At 41.4% G+C, this 13013-nt stretch overlaps 1 protein-coding gene and 1 non-coding gene across 4 annotated transcripts in view; one reads left to right on the forward strand and one right to left on the reverse strand.

The window, feature by feature from the left end:
* The window catches only part of GPR158 (G protein-coupled receptor 158), a 305034-nt gene that overhangs the window by 106055 nt on the left and 185966 nt on the right, over positions 1–13013 (reverse strand). The window lies entirely within an intron of this gene.
* TRNAG-ACC (transfer RNA glycine (anticodon ACC)) lies at positions 10500–10572 on the forward strand. Its single transcript has one exon. It is a non-coding gene; the product is annotated as a tRNA-Gly (tRNA).

Consider the following 13013-nt stretch of genomic DNA (forward strand, 5'->3'; position numbering starts at 1 on the left):
CTGGTTGTTTACAACTGGTTTTGGCAGACAGATTTTAATAGAAGCCCAATATAGGAAGAAAATATAGAATATAGATGACAACATTGTAGAATATAGAATACAGATGACAACATTGTACTACAACCATCAAATCTGCCAAATGACTAGAACTTAATTATTCTAACCAGTTAAAAAAAGATAATTCATTAATGTAACAGAGGTGCTAATTAATCACTACAATGGCAATCACTAAAATATACAAATGTATTAAATTAATATGCACACCTTAAATTTATATGTTATATGTCAAATGTATTTCAATTAAAAAACAGACTAGAACTTAATTTGAGCTCATCAATTATGAAATAACTACATGCAGCGCTACTGGGTTATGTCATTAAAATGGCCACATTCACACCTCCCATGAGAAACGGAGTATTTCCTGCCGTATCAGTAAATAAGGATGTCACAGTCGTCAGCGACTGCAGCCCGCCAGCGTGGGGCCAGTGAGTCCTGAGGAAACTCAGGATGTGAAAACACAGGATACTGGCCCCAAACAGCTGAGGTACATATCAAAGGAATGACTTCAGTGAGCCCAGACTCTTGCATCTTCTCACTGACAGAAAAGCGCTCAATCCCTTAACTTGGGATATCTGGCTTTCCTTAATTTACAATAATCTTTTGATGTTCAAACTACCTGCCCTTTGCTGCAAAACTCCTATTTAACCTAGCTCCCTCCTCGCCTCCGCCTCCTTGGAGCAGTTCTCTCAGGGCTACTTGAGATGCTGCCTCTTGGGCTTGAAGTCCTAAAATTTCTTGCTGAATAAAACATAACTCTCAACTTATAGGCTGTGAATATTTTTAAACCTCACACTCATCATTAATATGAGAAGACCATATGCCAGATAAAATATTAAAAGCTCTATAATAGATATATATGGAAATCCATAGACAAAGTATGCCATCAAGAAAATAAAATGTAGTCATTAAAACAGAATTGACCCATTACTGCCAAACCAGTTCAAAAACTATCTGAACTATAACCAAACCTTTCTATTTCTTAGTCTCTGCTTTGGAAGGCAGGCACTCTCACCATATGCCTGTGGTCTGAAAGTGCATCTCATGAAGGCTTTTCTCAAAGACTTGCAAAATTTACAAAGATTTTGTGACTTCCAGGCTCACAGAGAGCTGTAAATAGAAATTATTTTAAGGCATCTCAAACATTAGTTCTCTTGATACCAGCAGAATAAATAAATCAGAGCAAATGGACATAAAAATAATTTGATTACATTGCCTTCCTGAATCTTAAAATATAAATCTTTCAGGTGATTCAAGTTTTGGATAAAGACAGAACCAGGGCTTTCTTATCGAAAACTCTTCTTCAGTGATACACAATAAGCCTGCCCCTGTTCTTCTCACCCTTTCTCTGGGATTCCTGTTCATTCTCACAGCATCAGTGACAACCCCATCATGACAATGCAAATCTCTCTCTAGTTCTGACCTCTCTTCTGAGGACCAGACCTGGCTCCTCTATAACCAGAGTTCACGAATGACTTAATCTCAGCATGTCCAAAACCAAACTCATCTCTGTCCATTCAAACCCATTCCTTTGAAATCCCCTTTGTTAATGGCTTCATGATGCATGCAGGAAATCACACTGATGTGTGAATCTTGAGGAACATTCTAGACTTTTCTTTTTCACCACTGTCAACATCATGTCATTTCCACTTCCTCATTGTCTTCGGAAGTCATTCCCTTTCTCCCACCTATCGTGTCACTGTCTTAAGTCATGTTGGTTTTCATTTCTCCTGGAAATTAGTACAACAGATCCCTAATTGGTCTCCAGCAGGAGGCAATGGCAACCCACTCCAGGATTCTTGCCTGGGAAATCCCACGGACAGAGGCACCTGGCGGGCTACAGTCCATGGGGTCAAAGGGAGTCAGACCCGACTTAGCACAGGATCACAAAGAGTCAGACACGACTTAGCAACTAAACAACAACAACAATTGGTCTCTAAACCTGGACTCTCACACATTCCAGGGTGTCTTCTACCTTCTGCCAAAGAGATTTCTATAAAATACAAATGCAACCGTATCATTTCCTTTTTTAAATCCTTGGGATAGTTTGCTATAAATAAATCCAAACTCCTTATCTCAGCATTTAAAGCTCCTCGTGTCCTAGCCTCTTCCAACCTTTCCAGCTTCATCTCAGACATTCTACAGACCACATGCTGTGTCCCACTGTGCTCTTTTTAATCCCAAGAACTTTGCAGGTTTTGTTCTTTTATTGAGAAAATGCCTACTCATCTTTGACAGCAGTTCAAATGTCACCTTTTCTGGAAAGGCATTCCTGATGTTTCCTTCCATTTAGAATCAAGTGTTACTTGCTCTGTATACCCACTCCTATCTACTTTTCCACTTATTACTAGTGTGTTTATATCTACTTTTTCCATCAGCTATTTGTATCTGCTAGAAAACCTCACAGAAGGCAGAGAGTACATTCCTCCATATACATTCCTCTAGTAAGAAAGACTTTGTATTCCATTTTGAGCTTAAATTTTAGCTATGTTGTAAGTATAGTTTTCTCCCAAGTGGTTAATAATACCAAGTTGCCACACAGCTACGTGAAGAATGAGTACGACTTTGAGGATGCTTATTTAGATTTAGAGAAGTTGAGTCTCTTCCTCAAGAGCCTGATGATTTGGAGGTTTCCAACAACAGAGCAGAAGTATATACACCATATATACTAGAGAACTAATGTTCTAGGCAGTGGCACCCCACTCCAATATTCTTGCCTGGAAAATCCCATGGATGGAGGAGCCTGGTAGGTTGTAGTCCATGGGGTTGCTAAGAGTCGGACACGACTGAGCGACTTCCCTTTCACTTTTCATTTTCATGCATTGGAGAAGGAAATGGCAACCCACTCCAGTGTTCTTGCCTCGAGAATCCCAGGGACGGGGGAGCCTGGTGGGCTTCCGTCTGTGGGGTCGCACAGAGTCGGACACGACTGAAGCAACTTAGCAGAAGCAGCAGCAGTGAACTCTACCTCAAGACTACACTGATCTGAAATTCAATAATACTATGGATGGAGTTCTCAAGTTTCCTTCTGGACAAAAACCAAAGAATGAACTTTGGAGATTAGAATCAAATAGTGACATTAATCCCGTATGGTGTTTTGGGCTTTTCCCCCCATTCTTTGATTCAACACACACAGACACACACACACACAAACACACACCCGTGCACGCACACATAAACCATAGACTTCCTGCTCTCATGGAGTATTCAATTTTTTAGGAAAAACAGACATCACAGACTGAAGTAGAAGTGATTGCTCTAAAGCTGTGGTTCTCAAAGGGAATAACTTGTCCCCCCAGGAAGTATTGATTATGTCTGGAGACCTTTTTAATTGTTACAACTTACATCCAGCGGGTGGAGGTCAGCAATGCTACTTACAATGCACCGGACAGCTTTCCACAATATAGGGTTGTCTAGTCCAGAACATGAACAGTGCCAAGGCTGGGAAACACTGTGCTATAGAAAGACTAAGAAATCTGACCAGGAATGACAGCTTGGGAGAGGCTTTCCTGAGTGATAGATGCTTGCGATATGAGAGATTGGAAGGAGAAAAAGGAGCTGAATAGGTAGGTGGTGATGGTGAAGATGATGGTGTTCTAAGCAGTGCAGCTCAGATGCTAAGTTCCTGGGCTGTGCGTCTCATCGACAGAAGGGTATGGCTGAAGTGTCAAAAGAAGGGCAGAGACATTAAGTGTTAAGTTGTAAAGACAGCCAATGTCAATCATGCCAGTACTTCTAAGTATGGTTTAGAATTTTGTTCTCTATCCTATAGCTAAAAGGTCATCAAAGGATTTCCAAGCAAAGAGGTTCTAAGGTTTCTAAGGTTATACAATGATTAAACTGAATTTAGAAAAGCTCTCTCTGGCTGCAGGGTAAAGAAGATATTGGAAAAGTTGGATAAATGCAGGAGGGCAGTGTAACAATCTGGGGAAGAGATGATGGTACCCTGGACCAAGATGGAGGCAGCAGAGATGGACACGAGTGAGTGCACTGGAGGCTCAGCTTGACAAGGATCTGTGATGGGCGGGCTCTGGAGGATGAAGGAGAGTGAGGTGTCAGGGATGATGCTGTGGTCCTAATACACCCTCTGTCTTTGACGGATGGTGGTGACAGGAAGAGGGGGAGAGGGTTAGCTTTGGCAGAGGAAGACGCAGAGTTGGTTTTAAACATACTGATGCAGAGAGACACAGGCAGAAATATCAATCAGGCAGTTGGGACTCTGGGTCCGGAGTGCAGAGGAAATGTTTGAGCTTGTTTAGGAAGAGTTAATAGGAAAACAGCAGGTCATGGGTTCAGCTGAACTCCAGCTGCCTGTATTATTTATATGTGATGCTCCTCGGCTGTCTGTTTCTGTTACATCTGCCTCACGCAGTCATGTCTTTCAGCTTATTTCCCATATTTATCTCACTGGTGAGCCACCAGTGTTTGCATTCTGCATTGTTGCTTCATTTGCTGTTGTGCCTAACTGCTCATTTACTTTCAGGCGAGCATTTCTCTGTTTGCTTATTTGTGTCAAAGAAAAAAAACCCCTAAACCTCCATTTTAGTTTGTATAGCTTTTATTGTCTCTTTTACTCCCTTCATGCTGCTAATACCCAGAGTAGATGAATCAAGGGCATTCCTCCATGTTTGATTTCTTTTAGAATCATCTTTCATAGACATTTAAAAATAAACTTTCTTTTTAGCTATTTCATGATCTGGGGTAAACAGCTCAAGAATTTCCTTTCTGTGAGTGAATCTACAATAGTTATGAATGGCTCATTCATTCTCCACCAGGCTCCACTGTTTCTGAAAGTTACTGCCTCAAGGAATACATCTCTCCTTGGTTTTATTTCCCCCCGACCCATGAAAGCCAAAAAGATAGATTAACTAAGGTTTCTAAAAGTTTTACTGTCTTGTGATTGTGAAAAATACTAGATTAATAAGGAAAAGTCTCATTTCTGCTTCACCAGATGAGAAGAATTATTTTTAGCTTTTACCTCCAGCCATAGAAGAGAATATGAAACATAATTTTCAAGGTTATGTCATGTTTCCCAACCCTAGAGGTGTACTAGAAACAACTATGACAATTTAAAAAATGATGTGTGTGTGGAGGCCCCATTCCAAGAAACGTATTCCTAAGACTGGAGAAGCGGTATGCTCATCCAAAGTTTAAAACACTGTACAGGGGATTTTGAAACTGATAGTCTAACAGATTGAAGGGACACCCCACTCCACCCCACCCATGCACACGAGACTTCATCGGAAATAGCAATCACCCACCAGCAGTAAGCATCTAGTAATAAGTGTCTGAATAAACTAGCCAGGAGGTAGCAGTCAGGAAAAGGAGATTCATGGAACAAATTCCACAGCAGAAAGTGAAAGTAAGTGTTAGTTGCTCAGTCATGTCTGAAACTTTGCAATCCCATGGCCTGGGGCCCACCAGGCTCATCTGTCCATGGAATTCTCTAGTTAAGGATAGTGAAGTGGGTTGCCATTTCCTTTTCTGGGGGATCTTCCTGACCCAGGGATCAAACCCGGGTCTCCCGCATTGCAGGAAGATTCTTTACTATTTGAACCACCAGGAAGTACACAGCAGAAAGGGCAAAGTTCAAGTCATCAGAGCCTGGAGTAGGAAAACCGGTTATGATGGCATCACCAGAACACGGTTTTCTAAACACTGATTGAATCAGGTACACAGACACCTTTAGATAGAATCGTGTTGACAGGGCCAAGCAGTAGCACCATGGCTTTAGTAAGCATCTGTGTGAGCTGAGTGGAGTGGGTAGAGTTGAGAAAGAATAAAAAATTCTAGAAATAAAGGTGTGCAGAAGCTCAAAGAAAGAAGCTGGGTAAATAGTAAATATACATGATAAGAGCGCCCATAATAATTATGTATTAAATTTATACTGCCAGAGGCCAATAAAATTATGGCCTTTTTATTTGTTTTAAGCTTCTCAGCTATTATTATTCACCTTGCATCCCTATCCTTCCTAGTTTTCATAAGGAAAATGAGGCCAAATGTTTTAGAAATGAGACCAGGAGTCCTACCTCTAATCTATTTTAAATTTGTATCCTAGAGCTAAAAATTGACTGCATTACTGAAATGTCAAAAATGATCCTATCTGAATATTATATTCTGAAACAGAAAATAATATATACCCTTAAGAGCCCTCGGATGAAAGTGAAAGTGGAGAGTGAAAAAGTTGGCTTAAAGCTCAACATTCAGAAAACGAAGAGCGTGGCATCTGCTCCCTTCACTTCATGGGAAATAGATGGGGAAACAGTGGAAACAGTGTCAGATTTTATTTTTTTGGGCTCCAAAATCACTGCAGATGGTGACTGCAGCCATGAAATTAAAAGATGCTTACTCCTTGGAAGAAAAGTTATGACCAACCTAGATAGCATATTGAAAAGCAGAGACACTACTTCGCCAACAAAGGTCCGTCTAGTCAAGGCTATGGTTTTTCCTGTGGTCATGTATGGATGTGAGAGTTGGACTGTGAAGGAGGCTGAGTGCTGAAGAATTGATGCTTTTGAACTGTGGTGTTGGAGAAGACTCTTGAGAGTCCCTTGGACTGCAAGGAGATCCAACCAGTCCATTCTGAAGGAGATCAGCCCTGGGATTTCTTTGGAAGGAATGATGCTAAAGCTGAAACTTCAATACTTTGGCCACCTCATGCGAAGTGTTGACTCATTGGAAAAGACTCTGATGCTGGGAGGGATTGGGGGCAAGAGGAGAAGGGGACGACAGAGGATGAGATGGCTGGATGGCATCACTGACTCGATGGATGTGAGTCTCAGTGAACTCCGGGAGTTGGTGATGGACAGGGAGGCCTTGCGTGCTGCGATTCATGGGGTCACAAAGAGTTGGACACGATTGAGCGACTGAACTGAACTGAGTAATATTTTATAGAGCAATAATAAAATAAACTGGCAAGTCATTAGAATGGGTTAATGAGCTTCAGAGAACATTTTATTTCTCAAAAATCCTGCACATTTCTAGGGTCTGTGATAAGCAGGAAATTGTCACTTTGCTAATTAGCATTATAAAGATAATTTAAGTCTCACAGTTTGCAAACCAAGAGAAGAAAGAGAAAAATGGTCCATGAGAAGCCCACTTCTCCTCAACTTGAACTTTTTCTCATGTCAATTCGGCTTTCTTCCAAATGAAACAAATGTCTCCCGTCAGATGTATTTCCTAGGCATGGTTGGGAGGGTACTGTTATGGATAATTAAATGGGAAAATGGAAACCTATGCTTTTCTTCTACAAACATCAACTAGTGAAGTGAAAGTCACTTCAGTTGTGTCGGACTCTTTGTGACCCCATGAACTGTTGCCTGCTCAGGCTCCTCTGGCCACAGAATTCTCCAGGCAAGAATACTGGAGTGGATTGCTATTTCCTTCTTCAGGGGATCTTTCTGATCCAGGGATCGAACCCGAGTCTAACAAGTCATTAACAAAGGTGTTGCTTGAGAAGCCCTGCTTTCTCTCTTTCTGGCTGTGGCAAAGGAACCCTGCTCAAGGCACAGTCCAGAGTGTCTTTTCTTAAAATAGCCTTACCCTGCTTCTCAGGGTTATACAGAGATGGGCCCAGCCTGAAGGTGGTGGCCAAGGCTCAGCTCAGCAGGAGGTGCTCAGATCCAATGCTGAAGGGAAGCCTCAGAGAAATTCATCAATACTGCAATATTGCAGACAGGAAACCCTACCAAGAACAGGTGCACCTTCTGCCCCCATGGAAGCCAGGTTACATATTTACCGGTGCATAAAGAAGAGTATGATCTTTAGGGATGTGGAAAAGGAAAACAGGTGAGAACCTTGGTTTCATGAGAGCTCATCTCTAAAAATCTCTGATGAAAAGAAGAAATACATTCATCCTGGTTGCCCGCCCTGCCCCTGAGAGCCCTCTGATTCTATCTGGGTGAACAGAGAAAATCAAACAACAGAAGGTACTCAAGACAGAAATATGAGGAAGAGGGGCAAATGAGCTCTGAAGCCCCTCAAAGGATGGCTCAGGACCTCAAGCTTGAGGAACACAGATACGGGAGATAATAGTTTCCAAATGTTCAGTAGACACACATGGAACTCCAGCTGAGCAAGATCTGCCTCCAAATGCACTAACAAAGCTAAATTGAATATGAATTAGCAGTGGCCCAAGAGCTCATCCTGGAGGAAGGCATGGCAACCCACTCCAGTATTCTTGCCTAGAGAATCCCACAGAGGAGCCTGGAGGGCTACAGTCCACAGGGTCATTACACAGAGTCAAATCAACTTGGCACACATGCACAAGAGCTCATGGCCCAAATGAAATTCTGTTTCAGTAAAATAAAAACACATAAAATTGAACATTATGATCCAAGGCAGCCAAGCCATACTTGTCAGGCCCGCAGAACTTAGAACCAGGCAATGGACTTGAGCTCCTTGTAACTATGTGTGAAATACAGATTGAAGCCTAGCTGTTCTGCCTCCCTGCTCAACCATTGTTTCAAAATGGGAAGTTCAGGATCTAAAAGGCCCTGGTACATTACAAAGAGAACAATGGTCAAGAAACTAGCAAATGCTCCAAATTAGAGTCGTGTTTGTAGCTGCCAGAAGTGACTGGATGGTGAAATTAAAGGATGCCAAGGGGACCTTTTAGCCAAAATGTATCCAGGCTCCTGACCTGTACCTGCAATTCTAGCTGTACATTCACTCATTTTTAGTGTTTAAGAGTTCCTTACAAAAAGACAAACACCCTGGAATGCAAGATGCAAGGCACTGAGAGATGGGAGAGGTGGGGATGGAAACTGGACCAGGCAGGTGCTGCATTTTAAGTGACAGCCAACTTTTTCAGTAAAGGGCCAGAGAGCAACTATTTTAGGCTTTCCAGCCTGAACCATGTCCATCACAGCTACTCAACTCTGTCACCACAGTGCGAGATCAGCCAGAGGCAACATGTAGATAAGCAAGTGTGGCCTATTGCAATAAAACTTGATTTTGGGACACTGAAATGTGAATTTCAAGTGATTTCCACATGTCAGGAAACATTTTTCTTCTGATTCGTTTTCCCCCAAAGAGTCAGCAGGTCATACTTTGCTGATCTCTGTTGTATTAGGAAATAAAACTCACAAAATAAATTTCCATGACTTCTAACTGGGATATATCAATTACAACTTGATACTGTGCTCTTGAGACAGCAATGGCTCAAGACACCATGTGACTACAACACTCCCACTAATGTCTTATAAAATGTGCTCTTTCATTGAATTTGGAAGACGCTGCTCATTTAATTATGGGTAAATAGTGGTTTGCATTATGACCTTGGGAGTATCTTTGGAATTATTTTCTCCATTTGTGACTGAAGATGCTGATTACTGCTATTTCTCTCCCTCCTGGGGATTTCTCTAAAATTAATTAATGGTCACACATATTAATGCTGTAAATGTACTAAGAAACTTGGAGAGTGAACATTTTGTAAATCTATTTAAAGAAAATCAAGCGGACATAAAGCAAGATGACACTTGCAAAGTATGTGTAGTTCCTTGAATGGTAACCCTTCATGTAACATAACAACCTATGCTACTATTTTCTGTCTTTTCAATTTTCTGTATTTTCCTCCTTCCATCAGAACTTAAGGGAAATGTCTGTGCTGTCCTCTTTGAGCTGGGCTCTCAGCAGTCTTTTCGTGTGTGCACTTGGATGGCCCCTGTCCTTCCCCAGTGGTGGCTATTGCCAAACTAGCATAGTCTTCTCAGCTCTCTATCCTGCTCTATTTGAGAACACTCAGTAAATGACCTTATTCCAAACCTCAGACAGAAAGTTCAAGCTAGAATTTCTTCAATTTTGTTACCTCAACCCCAAATTATTGACGTCTGCGTCATCAGCATCACCACCCTGCTAGTCTGAGATACAATGAAGATCTTCTATCCAAAGTCAGTATTTCCACCTGTGCTCAGGATGAGCCTCCCTTCCGTTCTCATGGGACCCTGTTTTTTCAACCTGCACCTCTCTCCTTTCTCCAGCAGTTTATAAATACATTGCCATCATCTCAGACAAAACTCCCTCAATCCTGAGTCTCCTCTTTGTCCGTTTAGTCATAGCCTCTTTCTACTTACCTTACAGCTAAGCTTCTTGGAAGAAAGTGGTATATTTATATTCTCTACTTTGCTATGTCCAATCCATCTCTGAGTCCACCATAATCTGACTTCTCAGAAACTGCCTTGGGAAAAGTTTTCAGTAACTTCATAATAACCAAACCCATAGGGGTGTATTCATCTCAGATTTATTGCAAATGCTCTTAGAACATGACCTAGTACTGTCTTTTTCTATGTGACTAGACAATTATTCTCATACTATTAAATGCAAGCTCAAAATCCCAACAGGATTTTGCATTGAGTTTGATGAGCTTTCTCTCAATGTTAAATATGGAAAATAGAGACTAAAAATATCCAAAAGATTTTAAAAATTAAGACTACCAGGGGACTTCCCTGGTGGTCCAGTGGCCAAGACTCCATGTTACCAATGTAGGGGACCCAGGTTCGATCCCTGGTCAGGGAACAAGATCCCACATGCCATAATGAAGACTGAAGATTCCATGTGCTGTAATTAAGACCTGGTGCCACCAAATTAATTGTAAAAAAAAAAAAAAAAAACAGCAGCTACCACTTAAGTCCCAGTAAAACTATAATAATTAAAACAGCATGACATGGGTATAGCTGTAAACTATTCTAGGCTTTAGGCTTCATTTTTCTTCATGGCTCTGTATTGTCTGCTGCTGTTAACAACTCACTCTCTTTCAGTCCCTCTCTCTTTGTTTCTGTAAAATTTCTCTACTGGCATTGGCTCAAACCTCTCATTCCTCTGTTCCCTTTACCCCTCCCTTTTCTCTATCTATCCCAAAGATGCTGGCTCTAATGTCTTCCTTACTTACTGTAAACATTCTCCTGGGAAAGCTCAGAACTTGTCATGCTTTTTAACTATCACTATCTAGTCAACACTACTTCTCTGCTCCCCTCCCAAAAAAGGTTGTTGGAAGTTTCAGTTATACATGATTTCTCTACTTCCTCAATCATCACAAAAAGCATACCACCAAGGTTGCCAATGACTCCTGTGTTGCCAAATTCAATGCGTCCTTTTTCCACTCATATTATTCCATCTCACTGTAGTCTCCCCCCTAGCTGGTCACTCCTTTTAACTACTGTCCTCTTTTGGATTCTATAATATGACTCTTACCTGGCATCCTCTACTCTCTTTGGCCACTCCTCAATTTTTTAGAAAAGGTTCCTGCATTTTAATTTTCTTCAAAATGTTGAAGGGTTCGGGTATGAACCTTCTCTTCTTTTTCTTCTTTGTACATTTCCTAAGCAGGTAATCTCAGTGTCACGGCTTTAAATTCCTATGTCTCATTGCTTATAACTCCTGAACTCTAGCCCAAACTCCTGCACACAGCTTCAAACTCATATACCTAATTGCCTACCTGACATCTCCTCCACTTTGACTTCTCACAGGTGGCTCATCAGGGCTGCCAGAAAAATAATGCATGGAAGCAAACAAGAATGTTTTAGTATTACTATGCAATATTTATCACAGACTTATACTAAAACATTATTCATTGCTGATGAACCTATTTCCAGGGCAGGAATAGAGATGCAGATATAGAGAACTGACACGTGGACAAGGGTGAAAGGGAAGGTGGGACGAACTGGGAGATTAAGATTGACATATATACTCTACCACGTATATACCACGGATATACACTACACATATATACACCATACACTACCTATATATACTTAGGGAGCTGCAGTATAGAGAAGGGAGCTCAGCTCCGTGCTTTGTGATGACCTAGCGGGGTGGGATGGGGTTGAGGTGGGAGGGAGGCTCTAGGGGGAGAGAATATATGTATACTTAGAGCTGATTCACTTCACTGTAGAGCAGAAACTAACAACATGGTAAAGCAATTGCATCCCATTAAAATAATAAAACAAAACAACAAAGCTATTTTAAAACATTTGCAAAAAATAAATAAAATTCCAATTTAATTGGGCATCCTGTTCTTTATGTGCTAAACTGGCAACCATAGTTGAACTCTGGTCTGAGGTGGAACTCTCGATTTTTCCTTCCCCCACCCTTCAAACCGCCAGTGTTCCACATTTTCTTAATTTTAGTAGACAGCACCCCTCTTCACCCAGTTCCTCAAGATACAAAGCTGAGGGGACTGAATTTAATTTGTCTTTTTTCTTCACCTCTCACCTCAAATTCATCAGGAGGGCCCATGGATTCTACCTCTAAATGTATCTCAAATGCAACCACTAGTCTTCATCCTGAAGCCACTGCTGTCTTTTACCGACTAACTCAACAGATCTCTTATCACTTCCCCCACTTTTACATTGTTCCTTACTGATCTACTCTGCAGAGCAGCTAGAGAAATTCGTTTCATACCTAAATGAGGTAATTTATCCCTCTGCTTCAAATCCTTCAGGGGCTTCTGATTGCATTCCAAAAAAAAAAAAAATATATATATATATAAACAAAACTCTTCACTCTGGTCTACAGAACTCTGAGTGGCTGGCACCCAGCTCTCCCTAAAGTCTCCCTGAGTTCACCTCTCTCCACTATGCTACAACTCGCTCGCTATGCCGGCCTCAGCTAGAACACTCCAAGCTTCTTCACACATTGCTACCTTAAAGATGTGATATTCTCTTCCCGGAATACCCACCTGTTCTCTGCTTTCTGGTTATCCTTGAGACCTCAGATCAAATGACACTGCCTCAGGGAAGTTGTCTTAAACATACAGTCTCCCCAACCCCATTATCTTTCTTCATTTTACTGTTACTTTCCTTCATAGCACTTACCAGCATTTAGTAACATATTTACTCACTGATCTTTACCCCACAAGATTCTGAACTCCGATCATAGGATCACAGACCATCCTGCTTCGTTCACTATCCATAAACAATGCCTGGGAACTTAGTGCATCCTCAAAAAATCCTGAATAC

This window comes from Bos grunniens, chromosome 13 (assembly GCF_055505025.1).
Source record: "Bos grunniens cultivar Pamir isolate PY7600 chromosome 13, Bosgru_T2T1.0, whole genome shotgun sequence".
In the NCBI taxonomy this organism is placed as follows: Eukaryota; Metazoa; Chordata; class Mammalia; order Artiodactyla; family Bovidae; genus Bos; species Bos grunniens.